This window comes from Anguilla anguilla, chromosome 3 (genome assembly GCF_013347855.1).
Source record: "Anguilla anguilla isolate fAngAng1 chromosome 3, fAngAng1.pri, whole genome shotgun sequence".
Classification (NCBI taxonomy): domain Eukaryota; kingdom Metazoa; phylum Chordata; class Actinopteri; order Anguilliformes; family Anguillidae; genus Anguilla; species Anguilla anguilla.
In genome coordinates, this window is record NC_049203.1 from 31,450,023 (window position 1) to 31,474,793 (window position 24,771).

The window sequence follows — 24,771 nt, forward strand, 5'->3', positions numbered from 1 at the left end:
TTCTTACCCAGGCAGTGCTCAAGGGTAAAGTGGTAGTTCTGTAATAGCCCAATCCAGTGAGCTACAGTATGTATCCCTCCAACTCTATAAATTTCAACAGCCACTGCGGTGTAGCATGGTCCATGTGAGCCTTGAATTCATAGACCCTGTACAAACTCTTTAAAATGCAGTACTGCTGCTGCCAGTACCAACAGCTCACACCTGGTGACACAATAGCTGCGCTCCACTTTGCTAAGCATATGACTGATGTACGCCACCACTTTCTCCTCTTCATCTGTGAGGTGTGATAGCACCCAGCCCCCAATGCCATCATTGCTAGCATCAGTGCCTAAAAACAGTTTGTCAGGGTCCTCTAGAACCGGGGCAGTTACCAAGGCAGTGTAGAGGTCGCCCAGAGTCCATTGAAACTTGAAAAGAATTTTCAGAAATAGCATGCAGTGGAGCAGCAGTGCTAGCAAAGCCTTTAATTAAGCGCCTGCTGTCCGAGGCTAGGCTCAGGAAGCGACAGACTTTTCTTTGTGACCTAGGAGTGGGCCATTTCCTTACAGACCTAGCTTATGGAAGAGGATGTGAAGAGACCGGATGCAGAGTCACAAAACTGACATAATGTGAAACCAATCAGTGAATACCTACGTCATTAAGCCCACCCACCCAAACTGTTCTGCTGCACTGAGCACGGTTGTCTAACTGTGTCGAGAAAATCGTGCTGGGCACGATTTGTAAGCATCCGCGCCAAGCCGTTTCCAGGTGGAAACACCATTGGAACCGTTCCTCTCCGTGCTCAGAACCGTTTGGCCCTACAGTGGAAAAGAGGCAATGTGGACCTCCTGCCTGCAGTGAGCTGGATGAACCCCCCTCAGGATCATGTTGAGGACCAGGCTCGCTGGATTAGGCACTGCATGTATGCAGCAAACAGGCCCAGTTTCTCCCCGATCACCTTTCTAGTGTAGCTGTTCGCCTGACCTTTCCGGTTACAGCCAGGGGCTCTGCTAGCCTCCTAAAAATAGGTAAAAAAATATTTTACCTCAGAAAAAAAGTGATTTTTCTTTCTCATATAATGCATTGAGTTAACATCAGTATTTGAGTGTTTTATTTTTGCTTTCAAAAATGAATGGAGCCCAATGGGGAAACTGGCTTTTTTAGCGAAAAGCATAGATATCAGCATGGGGTGACATTACATCTGTTGCTGAGGTTGAGAACTGAACGCTGGCCACTTGGTCTGGGCCCAAATGGAATTTTAGTTTCATCTAGTGCAAACTGAATATTTTTTTGCCTGCGCCAGGTTTGGTAGTTTCATGGTCTGAAGTAGACTTGTTTGCGTGAACATGGGATGGGCAGCACAATAGGGGTGTGTCAATAGGAACATTCTGCACTGTGCAAGTTCGGTGTTGAACAATGCATTTAAACTAGCTCAGACCAGGACTGGACCATTGTGCTATTTTGGTGGCAATTTGATATATGAATATAAATTAATGCATGAACAAAACACAGATGCAAGGAATATTTATTTATTTCAATTTGACTATTTGAATTGCAAGTTGTGTTCAGTTATGCAGTCGTTCACACCTGTATGGAGTTAATCAATGTAAGCTACTTGAATGAGAGACACAAGGCAAGTTAGAGACCGGCTTTACACCCATAAAATAGTGCAGGTGGACTGCTTCTTGTTATGTTAATTTTTTAAAGGTCACTGTAGTCAAACGGAGTACAGCACAGCGTAACTCCTTTCAGTGTTTTTCTTAGAAATGTGGATTTCCTGGGGTCTTGGCTGTTTTCAACCAAACGCACATGTAGTTGTGTGCACAATCAGATCATGAGTCATAACGGTGTCCACTCCATTAATATCCAAGTAGTTTGTGATGCAGACAGTGTAGGGTGACATGTGTTGCAAATTATCCAGGGTCTATCTGCAGCATTTGAGGGGCGTGCTCCCCTGGATGGGTGGCAGTTAGGGGACAATGGCTACCCATAAAATTACAGGTTTACTCCATACATTGAGCTGAGAACACATCACCACACACACAACTTGGTTTTCATTGTACTTTTGGCAGAACTAGGTCAATGGTTAAACTAACTATTAGAATGTTAAAAATATGTTTCAGATGGTTGGACCAGTTGGGTAGTATATTCACATTGAAATTAATTAAACTTAGTTGAAGTGATGATTATTTTATTTTTTTGTTTATTTTAAATAAAGGGAATTAAGCAAAAACTGACATAGCAGTGACAGCTGCACAACAGACAGGCTGACTGGTCCTGCCCAATCTAGGAATATTCAGTTGTTTGTGGGAAACATGTATTAGTTTTTAGCACTGTAATATAAATGGAAAAATATTTAGTTTGAGGGGGAAAATAGATATGTAAATTAAGTCCATTTCATCTTTGTTTTAATATCCTGTGTAGGGAGGCTTGTAACGGAACGTTGGCTGTTACGCTAATGCACTGTTTTTAAAGGGAAAGAAAGGGGTGATCTTATTGGACAGAATGGGCCTCATTCACAAAACTTTGTGAATACTTTACATGTGTTATTCATGACATGTGCAGACGTTTGTTTTTGTGCATATCCCGGGTGTATGAGATGATGAATGCTGAGTGTTTGTAAATGTTGCGCAATCCTGTTCATGTGATAAGCATAAGGAAACTGCCATGAACAAATTCAGATAAGACAAAAAATGATGAATGCCAAAATGTTTGTGGAAAAGTTCTTACACACAGTTTAGGATCAAATGTGATCATACACGTTTTGTGAAATATGTTACATATAATACATATTAATTTTGTAATAAAAAAAATTATGTGGTTCCTTTCTGTTGCTACCTAGCTGCTTCCAGGAGTAAATGACATGTAAACATTAGTGCTTTGTTTCCTAGGTGGAATGGAATAAAATAATGAAAAGTCATAATACTCATAATGAACTGCCAAAATAGTTTCCCGGGGTTGGGATAATGGAAAGCCTGGAAAAGTCCATATGAAGTCTGGCTTTGGCAGTTGTTGGCACAAGGTTACGTGTCCACTCATAATAGTCAAGTTTATATGCTCCCTTGGGCTAATGCTTATGGTACTGTGACTGCCTTCCTATCAGTGCACACACCCTACTTCCCCACCTTATTGTTGACCACACATATGCCCTGTGTATTAATCAGATATGGAATCCAAAACTCTTTGAGAATTTTCCCAAAAATATATTGAAGATTACCTGGAAGTTAGACCTAGCTTCAGTGGAAATGATTGATTTCAGTGTAAAAATAGTTAAGTAACAACATAATCTGTCTGCTTAAGTGCTAACAGCTACAGCAGCAGTACTATCTGTATGGTGCTGCGATTTTCCTGGTGTGCTTCATAATTCAAAGCACATGGTTTACCATTTAGCAGCAATGTCCTGAATCAAGGCATTGGTAATAAATCACAGGAGCTCTGAAAATGCTCTGGAACTGCTCATGAAGGTGTCTTTCTAGTGATTTTTGGAGTCCTGTTTCCAATAAACAGCGTGTGTGCATGCGCGTGCACATGTCCGTGTGCATGCATGTCTGCTTGTGTGTGTGTCTGTTAGTGTGAAGAAGAGAGTAGGTTTTGGGCTGTACATGCCTCAATTAGACATCAAAGAGCTCCACTGATGATATTCCCGTATAATCCATGCCTTTCGGTGCTTCGGCATCCTCTATCTGAATAAACGAAACCCAAGTGGGTAACTGTGGTCTGGAAGAAGTTGGGTGATCCTGGCATATGGTCTACATAGGAAAATCGATGCATGTCTCCCAGTTATTCCACTAAAATCTCTTTTAGCAGCTCTTTTATGTTGTTTCTGAGGAAATTCCGATTTTCAGGGGATTTCAAACTGGTATTTAGAGATGTACCACGAATCATCCCCAGAGCTTTGAAAATAAAAGTACTGCCTATCTTAAAAAGCATTCTGATCCTTTTTATCTTCAAATGCAAACACAGTTGAGGCCAAAAGTTTACATACACCTAGGTGGAAGACATTCAAACTAAATTTTTCACAACTCCACACATTTCATGTTACCATACATTTCCTGTGTTAAGTCAATTAGGATATCTACTTTATTTCCAAAAGAGTAATTTCAAAATAATAGCTAAGAGACAGATTTATTTCAGCTTTTATGTACTATATCATATATTCAGTGGGACAAAAGTTTACATACACTTTGTTAATATTTGGTGGCATTGCCTTTTAATTGCTTAACTTGAATCAAACACTTGGGCAAAAATTCCGGCAAAGTATTGTGAGAAGCTTGTGGAAGGCTAATCCAAGTGTTTTATTCAAGTTAAACAATTAAAAGGCAATGCCATCAAATACTAACAAAATGTATATAAACTTTTGACCCACTGAAAATCTGATATAGTACATAAAAGCTGAAATAAATCTGTCTCTAGCCATTATTTTGAAATTACCTCTTATGGAAATAAAGTAGATATCCTAATTGACTTAACACAGGAAATGTATGGTAACATGAAATGCGTGGAGTTGTGAAAAATTGAGTTTGAATGTCTTTAGCCTAGGTGTATGTAAACTTTTGGCTGAAACTGTACCTTCTCACATGCCAGCCAGATCCCTCCGTTCTGCTACCTCAGGACGCCTAGCACCTCCCCCTCTTCGCATCTGCACTTCCAGAACACGTCTTCTGTCTGTTCTGGCCCCACGATGGTGGAATGACCTCCCCGTGGAGGTCAGAACAGCTGAGACACTGACCCATTTCAAACGACGACTGAAGACTCACCTCTTCAGGCTGCACCTCTCCCCATCCCTCCCTACCCCCCTGTAAATGACTGTAAGCTTAGGGTTGTAACTAGGCAGCTGTTTCGTAGGTGACTTAGGTGCATTAACTGTCTTAACTACTGCTTGTATTTTTTCCATAGACTGCATTGTTGCCGTTCTCGTTGTGTTAGTATTAATCAGTTTAACCTTCAGGGTCCAAGTTGAACTACGCGGTTGTTCCCTGCACTTGGACTGGTACTTCTCTCTAGGGGTTTCGTCATACTTGTTCCTGGTTATGGTTATACACTTCGTTGTACGTCGCTCTGGATAAGAGCGTCTGCCAAATGCCTGTAATGTAATGTAATTCTCATATACCTTTACTTCCGCTTCCACCACTATACAGTATGACACAATAATTAACTAGAGTGCCAGAATTTCGTACACCTGCTGCATTTGCAGTAAAACGTTGAAATTATAAGACTGTTGCAGGTGAAAGTTCTATTAATAAGCACATTACAAGCGGTAATATAACTGTCAATGCCAATGCCCTGATTCCCTGCCATAACAATCAAACTACCATCTGTAAAAATTAGAATTCAGGACACCTTTGAGGTTGCGTATTATATAGCATATATTCTGAGGAACAAATTGACAGGGGACATAGCTCTGCTAATGATGTTTGAATCTGGTTTAATAAGCAACTCTCCTATTCCCCTGAAATAACATCAAAGCACTCAATCAACTATAATTACTGCTGATGGCCTTGAACAAACTGTGCTCTAGCTACTACGCACCTCAGTCATATTCCGCAAGCGCAAGCAGCTATTCCTTTGGAAAATCACAAGGGTGTGTGTGCAATACACTGGCTCACTGTTTATGTTTTGTTACACTGTTTTGAAAACAATGCAATGTAAATACATCTACATATAACATTCAAAACCTAAAGCAAGGTTAAAAAATTAATCTGAATGGACTTCTAATAGGCACCAATAAAGCAGAAGACCCATGACATGCCCCATTGTCTAGAATCTGATCCTGAGTGTGACAGGGCTGTGGCCTGTAAGTCCCACACAGCAATTCATAGTTGGCTATAGCATTGTCATAGGAAGAAAGTGAGTAGGAAGGAACTGGGTATACCCCATTACAGTCGGCAAGAGCGAAAGGGAAATATAAGTAGCAGATAGCATAAACACTTTGACAAACGGGTGTATAAGTCTGCTTTTCCAAACTGATGGAGGACGTTCCCAGCAACAATATGGGCCTAAAAGCTTACCTGGGAATTTCACTGTAAAACCCTTACAAGTGCGGTCAAAATTGGTTTTTAAACTGTAATATGTTAAACATGTGGACAATACTTATCTGACGCGCCATGGCCGGCAGCATGCTGCCACACAAAAGTATGGATTTTACTTCAGATTTACCCTTTGCTACACCAACCCCTAAAAATTTAGAAAGAAATTATAAACTATTTCAGCAATGTAGCCAGGTGGGTCTGGTAAAAGATCTGGATTTAACAGACACAATGGCCCAGAGTCCAGTCCATCTTAATAATTGATAGTGAATGATAAGGGTACTTGTGGGGGGCTGAGGTGGTGGTAGTTGGGGAGTGATACAGGCAAATGAAAAAAAAATTGACTGAGTTACTCATCCAGTATTGATTTTGCTCAGCTGAAAAAAATGAAACGAGGCAGAGTTTCTTTACAGCAGACAGACATACAGTTGAGGCCAAAAGTTTACAGACACCTAGGCTAAAGACATTCAAAGTCAATTTTTTTGTATTTGTTGGCATTGCCTTGAGATTGCTTAACTTAAAGCAAACATTTGGGGTAGCCTTTCACAAGCTTCTCACAATACTTTGCCAGAATTTTTGTCCATTCCTCCTGAGAGAACTGGTGTAACTCAGTCAGGTTTGTGGGCCTCCTTGCTCGAACACACTTTTTCAGTTCAATCCGCAAATTTTCTATGGGATTCAGGTCAGGGCTTTGTGATGGCCATTCCAATACTTTCACTTTGTTGTCTTTAAGCCATTTTGTTACAACTTCAGAGGTATGCTTAGGATCACTGTCCTGATGGAAGTCCCAGTTGCAACCAAGTTTTAACTTTCTAGCTGATGTCTTTAGGTGTTGCTTGAGCATTTCTAGATAATCCTCCTTCCTCATGATACCATCTATTTTCTGAAGTGCACCAGTCCCTGTTCCAGCAAAACACTCACACAACATGATGCTGGCACCCCCATGCTTCACACTTGGGATGGTGTTCTTTGGATGAAAAGCCTCACCCTTTTTCCTCCATACATAGCGCTGATCATTATGGCCACTTTTTTATGAGCAATAGCTGATTCCTTTTTAATTAATGATATTGAAATATGGTTAGTAAAGCCAATCTTGTTTTTTTGTTTGTTTTTGTTTTTTGGATCTAGGTGACATTCAGCCATATATAAATCCCATCATTTGGCCTGTTTCATAATCTGTCTAGAGAGCTGATAAAATTAACTGAATAAAGCTTAAAATCTGTTCATAAAGACCTAAGGCAAGTCATGATGGGAAAAATTTGAAGTACTCATAGATGCATTTCTCATTATGAAGCTTGTGAATGTGTCTGATTATATTTGAGTACTTTTAATCATATAAGGCAATTGGTTAAAACCAATGTTATAATAAGAATAATGCCAAATATGGCCAATCCTTGCCATTTTAGGGGGTACCCTATTTAATGCTTTATAACTCCAGATGTGAGCACCACAGAGACTTAAAAAATGGCTTGAATGAAGCGAGACATTCACACCATTTACAATGCTAAAAATCAAAAATTAATTTGCTCTTTTTTTAGTTTGCAATGAAATACTGAGAGATTGCATATATACAGCAGGTTAAACTATACATGTCCTGGATCAAAAACTTCTTGACCACAAGTTCATAAAATCTAAAGGTGGATATGCAGAACTACTAAAGATCTATGAAGCAAAAACTAAACAGTGTACCCAGTGTCTCCAAATCTACCCAAAATGTCTAAATTATGCATTGCTGTAAATCACAACATATTCACGTATTTCACTACAAATCAACTGTTTTGACTCAAGAAACTCACTTTTATATCATTTTCAAGTGGGAATGATAGGCTTTCCATCAGTACAGTGGTCTAAAATAGCTAGAGGTCCAGAAACATATCCAAAACCTCTCCAAAAATGAATAAAATGTTTTTTGTCCATTATAAAGCATATACATGAGCCCCTTATGAAGGTTTAAGATGAAACATTGATATCAGATTTTAAAAATAATGCTAAAATATTGTCACACAATGCGGTACAGTACCTAAATGTGTAATAATTAACTATTGTATGTATTTCTATACTCTGTACTGTCGTATGTTTTCTTGTATGGGGTTGGGACTACATGAAAACAGTTTAATCCTCCACCACATTTTGGCAATATTCCAACTCTTATGTCATCACTGTTGCATGCATCACAAAAACTACTAAACTACCAACAAACGCTTACATTAGTGTGAAATATCCTCATTATTAAATACCAATAACCTATTTAAAGATGCTCAATTTCAAATATAACGTAAATAACTGAAATATTGAGCAGTAATACATACATAGCAATGATTCAATTTTATCTGTGTTCAGTAGAGACAGTAAATCAATGATACAGCTCTATCCGCTTCTGTTTCACTCCAGAAAACGATGTTAGATAGGTCTATCAGCAAACATATGGCTTAGCTATGCCCAGAAGCCCTCAATAAAAATAGTATTTTCCAAGAAATTACGAAAAATCTTTGACAACATTTCGTGAGGTGCAGCATCTTTTACTACTTCCACAGAGTGAATGCATAAGTGAATGCGATGATAAGAAAACTTTTGGTTACGCTGACCTATAAAATGCTATTCCAAAAGCAAAATTAGACATGTTGTACATCGTTAGAAAACTTATACTCTCACCTACTGGATGAATTAATTGTCAATCAAGCCAGACAATACAAAAAATGGCGACAATGCCGTAAACAACACGTGTGGTATTACGCACAGCTATTTTGGAAGATATCCAGGCGTCACAAATGCACGTATATTTCACAAATGGATTGTCCAAGACAATATATGACGTCTCAGTCTCAAAAGGGACATCTCTACGCGTACAACCAATGGTAAGGTTGTATATTTATTCAATATTTAGTCCCAGATTTTGACAGTAGAATGACATGGTATATTTTTGAAAAGCTTTGTCTTGTTTATTTCGTTATTCAGTGAGCAGCTTTTTCACTGCTGTATTGGCATATCTTAGGGCTATTGTCAGGTTTATCTTGTTGCTATGACGGAATACGATTTTTGAGTGGTGAAAGAATATTTTTATGAATGCCCAGATAGACAATACTGTCCATTATGTTATGGGTAGGGGGTGTAGTTGCAGATGAAACTGCAGGGAGGGGGTGCTTGTTAAACGAATGACCACAGCGACAATGGTGGTGCTGCGAAACTCCGTATTTGGCATAGTTCTCGTGTATCGTCTACTAATGAAACTAAAACAAAGCGTTTCTGTTTTTAACTTATACTTTGGTTGCAGTAGCACTGAACGTCTGAGTTCAGCAATCTGCACATCGGCATGCCGACCACTAGGGGCTTTGCACGAAGAGGTTAAATGTACAGATACGGCTCTCATTCTGTAGAATGTAATAGTCCAATACTAAAAGGTAATCCTCTATAAAATCATTGTTTATCATTGAACTATTTCTTACTAAATTTTAATTGTAAGAGCACCTGTGCACATCACATTATTTTGATTATTACAAGGGATTCAGGTTGCATTAAGTAATTCTTAAAATTATTTTTTTTAAACTACAAATAGGTTCTCAACATTGAGTTTGGATGAAAGTCATTGTCTTCTGTTCCTAATGGACCACCATGTCTATGTTATGTAGGAACAAGCAAATTAATTGCATTTAAGATAATGGCATTCCAACAAGTGAGTAGCTCTATTCATACTTGTTGAGGTGTAACACATTCAGAGGGTGTAATGAACTCAGAAATAGATATTCTGTCCATTAAAACTGAACATCACATCAGAGTAAGACTTTAGGGTACCTCTGTGTAGGTACTTCAAACATATGGATTTGAAAAATCTCCTCTGTTAAATAGAGAAAAAACAGACAAAGCAGTGGAAGACAAGACTTGACAGCTTTGAAGTGCGAGGATTGAGATATGATGAGGTCTGTTCACAGTGAGCAGTTTAAAGCTGGGAAAAGTAAATGCAGCTTTAGTCATGGTTAGGAAGCAGGGGGTAAGAAGAGATAGTGAAGGAAGGTCATGTTTCACCATAAAATTGATAAAATAAGATGAAACAGGATTGTGGCATTAAATATGCATGTTTTATGGTGAGGGTATTTGTGATTTAATGCATTTTTGTAAAAGAGAACTGTACTTTGGATGTGAAGCAAATGTACCTTTTTCTTTTTTCATTGAGTAAGTAGATAACTTAAAACTGCCTCAATAAAATTTCCTACCTTTTCCCAGGCTGTCATAGTTGACAGTGACAATTCTGATGTCCCTAATAACAGCAATTATACATATTAAATGCTGTCAACATACATTCAGCCATATAGTGTATGTACAATATATGCAAGGTATTACTAATAGAAACTAGAATGTAAAGTTTATGAATTATAAAAAATGACTAGCTGGCCATGTTGACAAATAGTTTTGTCATGCATTTTTGATGTCCATTACAGAGTGTACACAAGTGTTACGGTCTATGTTCCTAGGCCAGCGTGCACGTGACTGATGTCCTCCAGCTTCATTATTATTATTATTGTTAGTATTAATAATTATTATAAAAATCCCATATATCCATATTAGTGGTCCCATATGGCTATATTGGCTTGCTTGTGCAATGTGTGTGTGTCACTTAGAATGAATTTGCATTCTGGAGCTTCACCCAAAACGGTAACCGGGGCTGATGCTAGGTTGCATAAGAGGCGGGAATTTCTCACAGCGCAAAAAAAAGAAGGAAAAAGAAAGAAGAAATGAAGCGAGGACCAAACGGAAGACAAACAGAGTTTTGAAGCGAAACCAAGTTACTCAAGACCAAGAGTGCTGAGACACCGCGAAACGGAGTAAACGCGTGACTATTTCCACACACGCACACACCTACACAAGAAGAGTGTTTTTATCGAGATAGCTGCGGGGCTTTAGGAAAACAACAAAACTTGAACAGTACAACATCGACGGCTTGGGCTCTCCCCTGCGGACACCGAAGCAAGAGGCCTGCGTTCGCCGCGCCCAGCGCCCAGCTTGCCGTGCCGGCGATAAGGTACTGTCTCCCCTCATTTCACAGCCAGCCAAGATAGCTGTGTTTCACAGCAACTACGGGTGATGCCGAGAAGTTTATTAGCAACCCTAGACTGATATCAACGAGCAGGAACATTTTCGGTGAACTGTGCGTTTATTTACATTGTTTATTTATTATTCCTCTGCTTTCAGTAGCTGCGTGTGGTACACAAGGTGTGGTTTGTGTTTAATGTCACAAAATATAGATACTCTTTGAGGAATGAAGAGGCATAGCTATGTAAGTATTAGCCTACTGTTATATTTTGGTAAATGTTGCCCTCTTCTGGTGAAATTTGCAATGCATGCCATAACACAACGTAGCCTTTGCGTAGGTTATCCCTTCTAAATTCCACTAACAAAAACTGATTGAACTGTTGACGCCTCGTCTCTCATCGACTGCTACTATCATTTTAAATGCTAAGCTAAATATTTTATTTATTATTGGGAGCTAGCTAAATGGCCACATGCGCCAGAGTTGTGTGCAACTTATGACCTAATGATTTACAGTAGGCTACTGCAGAATGGCAGTACATATCTGGCCAACTATCCCTCAAAATAAAGAGAAACATCAATGTGAATGTGACCGGTCCTATTCTGGTCATGTCACATGTTCATTTGTAGGCAGATAGCTCCAATGGAGTTACAGATTCACAAAATAAACGGGTGATTTACTGGTACAATAATTTCTAGTAAAAAAGCACAGGAATAAAGTTTGTTACAAACTTGTATTGTTGGTTTCTTTGTTGTATGCATATGCTTACACTAAAATATCAAACTTAGCATATGTCACATGCCATGGCACCCCTGGGAGGAACAGAAAAGCTGGACACAGGGAGATGTGGAAATTCCAGATTACTCCGCGGAGGTTTTATTAACACAGAGAGAGAGAGCATTCGCAATACAGCAAAATGAACAACGAAAAGACTTTGCCTGTCAACCTCATGGGATCAGGGTATAATAAAAAACTAAAACAACAAAGACAAAACAAATTAAATAACAATCGTAGCTCTCAGTTCACTGCTTACCTTCTCACTTCTCACATGCCTTGCCTTGCCTTGCCTTGCATACTCTCTCATGGTCTTGGGGGATCCCCGGTCTTAGATGCCTACTGTGGAAAGAACCACACTTTTTAAATCCTGGACTAATTCATGGCACGATCCAGATGTGTGCCTACTAACCAGTAGGTGTGGTCCTCTAATTGCCCTAAATTCCACCTGCAAACCAAGCCCTGCCATAGCATATTACTAACATCCACTATCTAGTATTTATGAAGATTAGCAGTGGTCGGGAAGATTGTACGAACGATAACCTACATTTTAGCTATAATTTCTTACTTTGTAGTAATAGGTAAACATTCAAGGGTGGATGACTTTTGTTACATTTGTTACAAACAACTTATTAATCATATTTCTTAAGACCGTATAAATGGTGGCCGAGACATCCAAATCAACGTAGCATTATCACAAGAAATCAAATCATGGAAAACACGTTAATGAATAATAAAACACAAATACAAATATGGAAACACAATAACAAAAAAAAAACTAACGTAAATACAAAAGCGCGAAAGAAGAAAATAAATCTCTAAAGCACAACAAGAAAAACAATAACAAATTGTTATGCAACTGAAAAAAGTGAAGTAACTGCAAATCGAAAATACAACATTACAGAAACACCACATTTCACAACAACGGACGTTTTTGCTTACAACCAAAATACAGGTGGCACAAGCCAACGTAGGATTGAAAGCAGATTTAGCTAGGTAAGTTCTTTTATTTGTAAAATTTCCCAAGAATGTAACACCTACACCTGTAACGATTACTTCTGGACAAATTGTAGCTTCTGGTCTGTAGATCTGTGGACTGCATTTATATAACCCTTTCATCCAAAGTGCTTTACAATTGATGCCTCTCATTCACACACACATTCACACACCAATGGTGAAAGGTTGCCATGCAAGGTACCAGTCAGCTCATTGGGAGCAATTAGGGGTTAGGTGTCTTGCTCAGGGACACTTCGACATGCCCGGGGCGGAGGATCGAACCGGCAATCCTCCGACTGCCAGACAAATGCTCTTACCTCCCTACAGTCTAAACACCCTCTCATTCAACCAATTGGACTGGAATATGAGCTGGTACCACCTGTACTTCAGTCGGAACCCAGATAGCAGTCAGTTCTGGGCCAATTCTGGCTTTTATCCACCAGTGTCGGCTGACAAACAATCAGATTATCTGCATGTGGGCCAAAATAGGGTCAGATGTGGAAGTAACATACAAACTTTTTGACAGTATGGTTATTATCAGGGCAAGTTTGGTATACAGTATCTGAAGAAAAACATGTTTTCAATGTAAAGAAAAGTTATTCACACATACAAAGCACTGTCTATAAGATATTAAAACTTGCAAAATCTAGGCATGCCATTAAAATATCAAAATGAGGCCAAGTTACAAGAAACGATATTGGCTATCTTACCTGACAGAAATTAAACAAGCCATATTCCAAAGCAAAGCTGCAACCAATGTTTCCAAAATAATTTCAAGTATGAGGCGATTTTTGTGATGTGATTCTTTGATGTGTCACATAAAGTTTGAATGACCACATTGTGTTCGGATGGTAAGATGAAACACAGGGCCAGTTCAATTCAGTTCAACAGTTCAGTTCAACAATTGTAATTTGGCCTAATTTTGATATCATTACTTTTATTGCCATGCTTATATTTAGCTAGTTTTAATAACTTATAGACAGCAGTTTTTATGTGTGAGTGACCTGCCATTTTTGTACTTTGAAAAAGTTGTTTTTCTTCAGATATCATTTATTTTTGTACTGTGTTTATTATTCATAACATTAATGCATATAACTGTAGGCTATGAAAGACATACACACATTCAAATACACATAGCCTACATTGTAGCTCAAAGAAACACATTGGCATGGATTCTGTCCTTTGTCCTTTGCAGTGAATGATAAATAAATGAAAGTGCTTCTCATTTTTAAATGGAAGTGTTTTTAGACACGACAGAGTGTTTGTATGTACAAGATAGGGCCAGCAAGCATTAATTTTGAAACATGGTATTGGCAGGTAGCAACAAAAGAAATAGTTAAATCTAAAAATCCATCGTCATGAAATGTTTATGGCTCTCCATTCGTGACTTTTGCTAAACATGCATTGAACATTTTGATATAATTTTAATGCCAATATTGCATAAGGGAATAAAGTTATAAACACGTAGCAGAGAGCATGGCAAAATCTAACATGGGGTAAAATGTAACAGTCTTTTTTGGTAGCTGCATTGAGCTTGAACAACATATTTCAGGTTAGACATGCAGAATTACCATCTCTTTGTCTCCCAACGAACAGTGATAGAATTCAGTAAATATTTCAGGAGATATTGGCAAAAGTCTGTTTTGGCTATATGCACGTTCATTCTTTATTTTTATTTTTTTTAACAGAAGTGTTTTTCAGCTACTGTATTGTGTGTGCATGATAAGAAAAACCAAATGTATGTAATCGTAAACTTTTTTAGTGACTAACAGATCGCATAGTTTTGATATTGCATGCTAGGTTGCTGGGATTGCTAGCCAGGAAAATATATGCCAAACCCCCCCCCCCCATTAAATGTAACATTTCAGTCTCGTACTTTTGCTTTACTAATGAATTGTCCCCCCGTTGGTGTGTTATTGTAGCCATGGGATGTAGGTTGTTTGTATTAAAAAATGATTAATCAATCTGTAGTAATATTTTCAGAATTCAGCCAAAGAGCCTACAAAAACCATTATTTCCCTGCTCTCCCCTACATGCTTAAATGGGCGTGATCAGATTTGCAATAAAAAGATGCTCTTTACTTTGATGTTTTCATTTGCTCCGAATACAGACAGAATCTGTTTATCTAAGGTTTATACCGCCTGGTAAAAGTGACCCAATTTAGATTTTTTGCTCACATGTGGCTTTCGGATATGTATTATGAATGTGTAAACAGGAAAAAAGCACGTGGAATTGGATATTTTCAGATCCGTTTTGGGCCACATGGAAATAAATCCGATAGGAATCAGATATCTGCCAATGCGACTGTCAATGCCAAATGCACAGATCGGAATTTCCCGGTCATTGTGGTTCGCACATCATTCAAATTGTGATATTCTCATACTTTTTTTCATATTTGAAGTAACATATATCACATGCACAACCACTCTCTGCTGGTAACAGTAAATGTTAAAAGAAGTTAAATAGAAAATGATGGCTCAGTTTTCAGGCGAATACCAAGGTTATGTGCCTTTTAAGTAGGCCTATGTGGGGCAAACAGTCAGTTTAGGCCAAAATACAGGGCATATTCATTGCAGACCCAAGATGCTTCAAAAAGAAATTATTAGGGGTCCAAGCAGTGAAGCTGGTGGAACCCTATTGTATTTGTTTGGATTATTAAGGGTCCAAGCAGCAAAACTGGTGGAACCTCATTGTATCTATTCGGATTATTATTCTTATTTTTCTCCGCTAAAAGTGTCTGAGGCTCAGCAGGTATAAGTCCTAGACCAACCAAATTTGGTAGGTGGGTTCCTATGGCCCCCCACTACTCAGGCACTACAAATCACCTATGTTGGCCAGATGGTGGCTCTATAGCATGCTTAAAAGGCCATAACTCCCACACCATAAGTCAGATGAACACAAAACTTCATCAACCTATGCATCTGAATGTGCTCTACAACTTTACTATTGGGACCACCTATGTCCGCCATATTGTTTGCCCGCCATTTTGACTTTTTAGTTGCAGCGGAAGCCTTCTCCGCTAAAAGGGTCTGAGGCTCAGCAACCATAAGTCTTAGACCAACCAAATTTGGTAGGGTGGGTTCCTATGGCCCCCCACTACTCAGGCACTACAAATCCCCTATGTTGGCCAGATGGTGGCGCTATAACAAAGGGTCATGCTGAAAAGGCCATAACTCTCACACCATAAGTCAGATCAACACAACACTTCATCGGCCGATGCACCTGAATGTGCTCTACAACTTTGCTATTGGGTCGCATGAGCTCGCATGCATGTGCGTGTCCACACTGCCAGTATTGCTGCTGCGGCGCTGCTACTGCCAGCCCTATCTTTCTACAGTTTGCCTTTGATAATGGCCATCAATAATAGAATGTTTGATTTCATTTCATTATAAATTTAATTTATATTTTGTTTAGACAGAAAAAGGTTAAGAAGCGTGTGTTCAATTGTAATAATAATAATAATAATAATAATAATAATAATAAATAAATAATATTAATATTTTTGTTCATGTTTGTGACATATTCAGATATAGCCTAGACATTTAAACTATAGTGAAAGGTGTCAGTTATGTAATGTTGCTGGTATGATGTCAATATGACTATCAACAGATCTTTTCACTGTCTATTTTTGCTGAGAACCGCGTGCCTCACACGTGGAAAATGGGCTCCACTCCAAACTCTAGATGACGCGCCGCTGCAGCGAGGCTCAAGCCATGCCTCAGAAGCGCGTCTCACACAGTCTGTGTGGCTGCTCTAACATGTTAACATGGGCGCCGAAATGAAAAGCAAGAGGTTCTGCCACCGTCATAAACAGGTGAGGTAAGCGGTGTGGCCCAAGCCTAAAGCCCGGTCCACACTGCGTGATCATAAAAATATTCTTTAACCACAAAAAACGTATTCCGTCATAGCAACAAGATAAACCCGACAATAGCCCTAAAATATGCCAATACAGCAGTGAAAACGCTGCTCACTGAATTACAAAATAAACAAGACAAAGTTTTAAACAATTGTAACACAGTTCACCTTATTTTACATTAAGTAAAACACCAGAGTTTATACAAAAATCAAACCAGTTTATTAACACTAGATTGAATGAAGGTTTAAGGTCTCAAGCTATAACCAGCTGGATGCAACAGTTGTTCTCTGTTCACAAAACTTCACACAGCAAACCAGACTGCAACACACGGTGAGTCCCAGGCATGCACACAAGATAAATTATTATGTGGATATCTATAATAAAACGTGACAAGGCCCTCTGTGGGTATACACACACGAGAGAGAAACAACCTTAATTCCATCACAATATATCGCTGTACGGATGAGCTCCATTTCGTCCTCATCACTGTCCTTTGACGACACTGTCGTCAAAGAGCAAGGCCTCTCCTCTTCATGCTCCATATCTGGGTATTTTACCACTGGACCACACAAGCGCAGTTCTGTGCGATGAAGACATCTTGCTGGTTTAGATCCATCCAGCAGCACTACCCTATAGACTGGCTTACCCTCCTCCAACTCTTCCAAGACCGTATTGGGTTGGTTTTGTTTCTTCCTCTTATTTGCCGGTTTCACACATAAACCAGTTGCTCTGGTCCAAGGGTGCTGTCTCGTGAGGGGGCACCCACCTGTCGCTTCCTCCTACTTAGGGCTTCTGACAATTGTGATCTTGCCATGGCATAGGCTCGTTGCAGTGTCTCTTGGTGATATGTCACCCACTCTGTCGCCTATGTTGCCCTTGCCTCTCGGTCTCGCCTGAGCAGTCTATTAATGGGCAGGTTTGGGGTCCTGCCAAACATTAAGTAGTAAGGAGAAAATCTGGTACTCTGGTTCTCTGTGGTGTTGTAAGCAAAGGTTAACTCGGACAAATGATCAGCTCACCGTCTCTTCTGCTCAGAGGAAAGTGTGCGAAGAAGATTGGGGAGGGTTCTATTGGATCTTTCGCATTGCTATTTCCTTGCGGATGGTACGGAGTGGTCCTACTTCTAGTAATTCCGTAGCCCTGGCACAGCAGTCTTACCACATCAGCTTCAAAACAGCGCCCCTGGTCTGAGTGGATCCGACAGCGTTGAGATGCCCAACGCTGCTCGACTGCACCCAGCTTGGCTGTCTGCAGGTGACTGAGAGGGTTATTATCAGTGAGAATGGTAAACTTTCTTCCTAGAAGACGGTCGCTGAATTTGTCTGTTACTGCCCACTTCAATGTTAAAAACTCTAACTTCATAGCACTGTAGTTGTCCATATTTTTCTCAGTTGCTGTCAAACCTCTACTGGCATAAGCCACTGGGCACCGCCTCTCCTCGTTGTCATCCTGAGAGAGCACGGCTCCCAGTCCATGGTGACTTGCATCAATGTCCAGATAGAAGTGTCGGCTGAAATATGCAAAAACTAGAACAGGCGCTATTATCAATTTGCTCTCCAGTTGTTCAAAGGCAGTATTACATTGTTCATCCCATAGCTCCACAAATGGGGTGTGGTTACCTTGAGGTCGCTTCTTGCCGTTCTTATTTGCGCCTCGAGACACCACATGAAGTGGAGCTGCAATTTGTGCAAAGCCTTCTACAAACCTCCTGTAGTAACTAGCAAAACCAAGGAAAGACCTTAACTCTGTAACATTATTTGGCCTTTTCCAAGCAACCACCGCCTCCACTTTGTCTGAGTCCGTTGCAACCCCCTGTTTAGAAATCACAGATACTGTGTCCCAGATACTTCACTTTCTGTTGGAAAAAGGAAAATTTGTTAAGATTGATTTTCAATCCAAAGGACTTCAACCGGGTGAGAACCTCCTGCAGCCTCTGTAAATGTTCCTCCACCATCTCTGGGAAAATAATGACATCGTCAAGGTACAACAACAATGAGCGAAATCTCTGATCTCCCAAGATCCTCTCCATCAATCTTTGGAACGTTCCAGGGGCATTACATAAACCAAAGGGCATCCTGTTCCACTCGTATAGGCCAAAGGGAGTACAAAAGGCAGTTTTTGCTTTGTCTTTGTCTTTGTCCTTTTCTGCCACAGGGACTTGATTATAGCCACTAGCTAAATCAATGGTTGTGAACCACTGTGGGCATCTCTCCCTAGGGCATCCAAGACTCTTCAATCCTTGGCAATCGATATGCATCCTTTCTGGTTTTTGCGTTTAGCTGTTTATAGTCAACACACATACGGAGAGTTCCATCTTTCTTCTGCCACAATAGGGGAGGAGTAGGGGCTGCAGCTCTCACGAATAACCCTTTGCTCTATCAATTTATGAATGTGAGCCTTCAGTTCCTCATACTGACTCGGTGGGAGCCTACGATAATGTTGGCGAATGGGAATATCATCAGTAACAGGTGAACCCCAAATCATTGTCACCAACTGCAAAAGCTGAAGCATATTTTAATAAGAGATGTCGGGCCTCCTTTTGCTGAAAACTGTTGAGGTCTTCAAATTTCAGTTCTGTAAATGGCTCAAGGACTGGTGTAGTTTGTTCTGCTGTCATCTGCTTGACATAGACTACAGACTGCTCCCCCTGCTGCTGTTCGTTAAAAGCTACGTATTTCGTGGCCACAATTAACCTCCTCTACCTCTTGAAGTTTGCCAAGCCTTATGCCAGGTTTTAGCCAAATGTCCCTCACCCCTGCGTTCATGACAGGTACAGCTAACTTGCCATCCCTAACAGTTGCAAAGACTGGTGGGATAACTATATGTGGTGGGAGGTACTGTTGCCCATGTACAAGCGGCTCTACAAGAAATAAGTAGTCTTTGCCTCTTGCCCTGCAAAATGACGCGGCTAAAACTGCTTGCACAGACCCTGCAGGAATCCTTACAGCTTGGGAACACATTTTCACAAAGTGGACCCCCCTCACCTCCTCACCTGCTCAAATGCTTGCTTCCAACCCTCCTCCCATTTCTCTTGCTCTAACTGGGTAACTGACCATTGTTGCCTGGTTACCAACAGTTAACATTTCTGAATAATGTTCATCCCCACCAAACCTGGTACTGCCCGTTTCCTGTCATTAAAATCTGAATTGTCTGGATCCCTTGTCACAAGGACACCCATCTTCTTCAACACATTGCCTGAGACCATTACATCTATTTCCAAATAACCAATATATGTAATGTCAAGCCCATTAGCTGCTTTGATTACCAACTAACTGCTGTCCCGGCGCAACTCAACCTCAAAATATTCTTTGAAGAAGCTCTCTGTAATTGTGCTCACCATAGATCCGGTGTCTAAAAGACAATGTACATCCACCCCTCCCATATTAACTCTAACCACTGGGCTGCGCCCCACCAATTTGTCATACTTGAGAGGCTTATTTATACATATTGAGTCTGGTTACACCCGTCCTGTTGTTTGACTCTCCACAGCAGAGGGAACTAGTTTCCCACCTGCTCTGCAACTTGAATGTGTGCTACATTTTGGCTATCAACATCAGCAGCCTGAATTTGTTGGCTAGTCAATTGAGTTACGCAATTTTGTGCAATGTGTCCAGATTTCTGACAACGAAAACATATAGGCCTACCCTGGGGATCATATGCAGGACGAGGATCCCTCCGCTTGTAAACCTGGGGTTGCAACTGCTGTTTTTGCTACTCAGCTAGTTGCTGGGAGATCTGTGTTAGTTGATCCTGCTGTGCCTTCAGCATTCTCTCTAGGTCTACAACAGAGAGACCACCTTTGGTTCTTGCTGCTACTGTACTGCATTCTGTGAACTGAGAGTCAAAGTTAGGACAATAAAAAGGCATGGTCTCTGGCATTTCCTCTTTCCCCTTCTTCAGCCCACAACATTGCCTCTTTCCTCAAAGCAAAGAAAGAGATGTCTGATTTTTGCCTAATGAGCTTTTTCAATTCACGTCTCAGGTTGGGGTCTCTAACAGATACAGCAAATTGATCTCTAAGAACACTGTCTGTATCAGGCACTTCCCCAGGTTTACAACTAATTACATCTTCCAACAACGTTTTATATTATACTATACCCGTGCATGCGCTATCACTACCTCCCACCTGTTGCATCCAGTATAACAACTAATGACTCTGGTGGAAGGTGGCCCTGCCCGCAGCGCCAAATTTCTGTAACACAGTTCACCTTAGTTTACATTAAGTAAAACACCGGAGTCAAGTTTATACAAAAATCAAACTGGTTTATTAACACTAGATTGAATGAAGTTTTAAGGTCTCAAGCTATAACCAGCTGGATGCAACAGTTGTTCTCTGTTCACAAAACAGCAAACCAGAGTGCAACACACAGTGAGTTGCAGGCATGCAGACAAGATAAATGATTATGTGGATATCTATAATAAAATGTGACAAGGCCCTCTGTGGACGTACACACACACGAGAGAGGAAACAACCTCCAATTCCAGCACAATATATCGCTGTATATAACATTTGACCATCAACACTTCTCATTCAATCACTTTAAAATACAAATACTACACATACTATAATTTATTACATACAATAAAAACAAGACCTATTTAAATAAAACAGAACAAGATGGCTTGCCAGCTTGTATGGCAATCACTTTAAAGGGCAAATAATTAACATACTATACTTTATTACATACGATAAAAACAATACCCATTTAAATCAAACAGCACAAAATGGCTCACCCGCTTTTTTATAGCAATCACTTTAAAATGCAAATAATCAACATACTATACTTTATTACATATAATGAAAACACTACTTTAAATAAATCAGCACAAGTTAGCTCACCAGCTTGTATAGCAATCACCCGTTCTTCAGTCCTGCAATGGCCTTCAATGCTAAGCTTCTTTACTTCTTGCTTGCACCAATCTAGCAATGATCTAGCGTACAAAGCGACTTCCAAGTGATCTAACGTACAGAGCGATTTCCAAGCCAGCCACATGCCATGAGACACCTGCCAAGAGTGAACAAAGCCTTGCACACTCTGGGTTTCCTCCTCTTATTTGCAGGGGTAACCTGCATGTTTCTGGAGCACACCTTCTTAAAGGGGCAGACTCACTTCGCTACACAATGATACCATGTCATTCTACAGTTAATATCTGGGACTAAATATTGAATAAATATACAACCATACCATTGGTTTTATGCGTAGGGATGTCCCTTTTGAGACTGAGTGGTCATATATTGTCTTCGACAATCCATTTGTGATATGTATACGAGCATTTGTAATGCCTGGGTACCTTGCAAAATAGCTGTGCATAATACCACACCTGTTGTTTACGGCGTTGTCGCCCTTTTTAGTATAGTCTGGCTTGATTGACAATTCATTTATTCAGTTGGTGAGAGTATAAGATTTCTAACGATGTATAACATGTCTGATTTTGCTTTCGGAATAGCGTTTTATAAGTCAGCGTAACCGAAAATTTTCTTATCATCGCATTCACTTACGCATTCACTCTGTGGTAGCAGTAAAATACGCTGCACCTAAGGAAACATTGTCAACGATTTCTCATAATTTCTTGGAAAATACTATTATTATTGAGGACTTCTGGGCATAGCTGAGCCATATGTTTGCTGATAGACCCATTGGCGTAGGAACCGAGGGGGGACGGGTGGGACGTGTGTCCCCCAATGTTTGTAAAGAATCAAATTGTCCCCCCCAACCATGACTGATCCCTCTCCCGTGTAAAGCTTTCATCCAATAAAGGCTTCAACAGCAATAAAAGATGACTTCAAAATTATGCAGAAAGGTCTGTAACGCCTGTAAACATAACGTGAATTATTGACTCCCCTCTTCACACAGTAGCAATGGTTTACCCCTGGCCACGAAAAGTTTGAGCTTACGAAATACAAATGGGATATGTAGTCAACAGTTAGAGGTGATTGCTCAAGCCAATCATACTATGGACTTCACTTCCCATAACCCTTATAGAAATAAAAATGGTAAGAAAACATTTTAGGATAGCGCTTCCGATTTTGCTTGTGTCGAAAGTTCTGCGACGGAAACAGCGATAGATTTACCCACTAGCATCTGTCAGAATGTAAACAAGCCAGGCAGTTTTCACCATAGACATATATACATGTCTATGGTTTTCACGGTCGGGAAAACTTTCATGACAACGTCAGCTAAAGTCAGTTCCTCACAGTGGTTGGAAAGAACGGTGACGGTAATCTTATATTTGTAACGTTACCTATCAGTATGCCAGCTAACGTCAATGTTAGCTAGCTAGATGTCAATGGATGAACTATGATATCTGATAGTATGATACGTAGCTAGCTAGATAATAGCTGTCAGTACACTGTCTGAATGTGATGTTCACAGAACTTAGAAAACTACCTGTCGATAGCTGCCCTCGGTTGCTAAGCAGGGAATTAACGTGACTCCCCATGTTGCAGTGTTAGTATTTTAGCCAATGTTTTGTGTAAAGTTATGGACACGTCTTGTAAAATCACAAATTTGTTTTAGCTATCGATATCTCTTCTTAACATTAGCTCCCCTTCAATATTTAGAACATGTGCATTTGTCCCCCTGAATTTTGTGTTTTCCTTTACATTTCCACCATAAATTGATGCAGAAAAGGCACAAATTGGTGCATAAAAATTCACCAGAATGCAGGAAATGAAGTGTTTGACGCTCAAAATTTCTTGGAGGAGGACCCCCAAACCCCCGCTTAATGTGTCCCCCCCAATGTTCAAACCAAACCTATGCCACTGGATAGACCTATCTCACATTGTTTTTCTGGAGCAAAACAGAAGCGGATAGGACTGTATCATTGGTATCTACTGAACACAGATAAAGTCTATCATTGCTATGTAAGTATTTCTGCTCAAAATATTTTGGTTATATGCGTTATTTTTAAAATTGAGTGTCTTTAAATAGGTTAGTGATATTATATAATGTGGATATTTCACACTAATGTAAGCGTTAGATAGTAGTGTAATAGTTTTTTTGAAGCATGCAACAGTGATGACGAGAGTGTTGGAACATTGGCAAAACGTGGTGGACGGTTGAAAATTGTTTTCATATCGTCCCATCCCCATACACGAAAACATTAGAGAGTACAGAGTAGAGAAATACATACATAGAGTTAATTATTACACAATTAGGTACTGTACAGCATTGTGTGGCAATATTTTTGCATTATTTTTAAATCTGATATCAATGTTTCATCTTAAACCTTCATAAGGGGCTCATTTATATGATTTATAATGGACAAAAAGCATTATATTCCTTTTTGGAGAGATTTTGGATGTGTTTCTGGACCCCTAGCTATTTTAGACCACTGTACTGATGGAAAGCTTGTAATTACCACTTGAAAATGATGCAACAGTGCATTTCTTGAGTATAAACAGTTGATTTGTAGTGAAATATGTGAATTTGTTGTGACTTACAGCAATGCATAATTTAGGGTAGATTTGGAGACACTGGGTACACTGCTTAGTTTTTGCTTCATAGATCGTTAGTAGTTCTACATATCCACCCTTACATTTTATGAACGTGTGGTCAAGAAGTTTTTGATCCAGGACATGTATACTTTTACCTGCTGTATATATGCAATCTCCCAGTATTTCATTGCAAACTAAAAAGAGCAAATTCATTTTAGATTTTTTGCCTAGACAATTGCATATTTGTGGCACTTTATTTCTTCCAAAATTATGAATATAAAGTAATCTAAGGTTGTAAATGGTGCAAATGTCTTGCTTCATTTAAGCCATTTTTCAAGTCTCTTTGGTGTTCACATCTGGAGTTATAAAGCTTTAAATAGGGTACCCCTTAAATGGGCAAGGATTGACCAGATTTGGCATGTGTGCTAAGGGGTTCATCAGCTTGGTGGCTTGCTTCACAAATGCCAAATGGCGTCTTTTCTGTTTTCTCTGTCTGTCCTATTGTCTGAAATAGCATCACATCTACTAAGTCATCACATGGCTCAAGAAGTTTTCATCTTTGCATTTTATTTATTTTATTTATTCCCCTTTTATTGTCTATAGGATTTTTTTCACAAGAAACTTTAAGTATTTTGAAAACTATTTTGAATTTCAAAAAGCTTTGTACAAGCACACTGCT

General features: G+C 39.7%; 1 protein-coding gene across 1 annotated transcript in view; it reads left to right on the forward strand.

The window, feature by feature from the left end:
• The window catches only part of myo3b (myosin IIIB), a 358,080-nt gene that overhangs the window by 297,380 nt on the left and 35,929 nt on the right, over positions 1-24,771 (forward strand). The window lies entirely within an intron of this gene.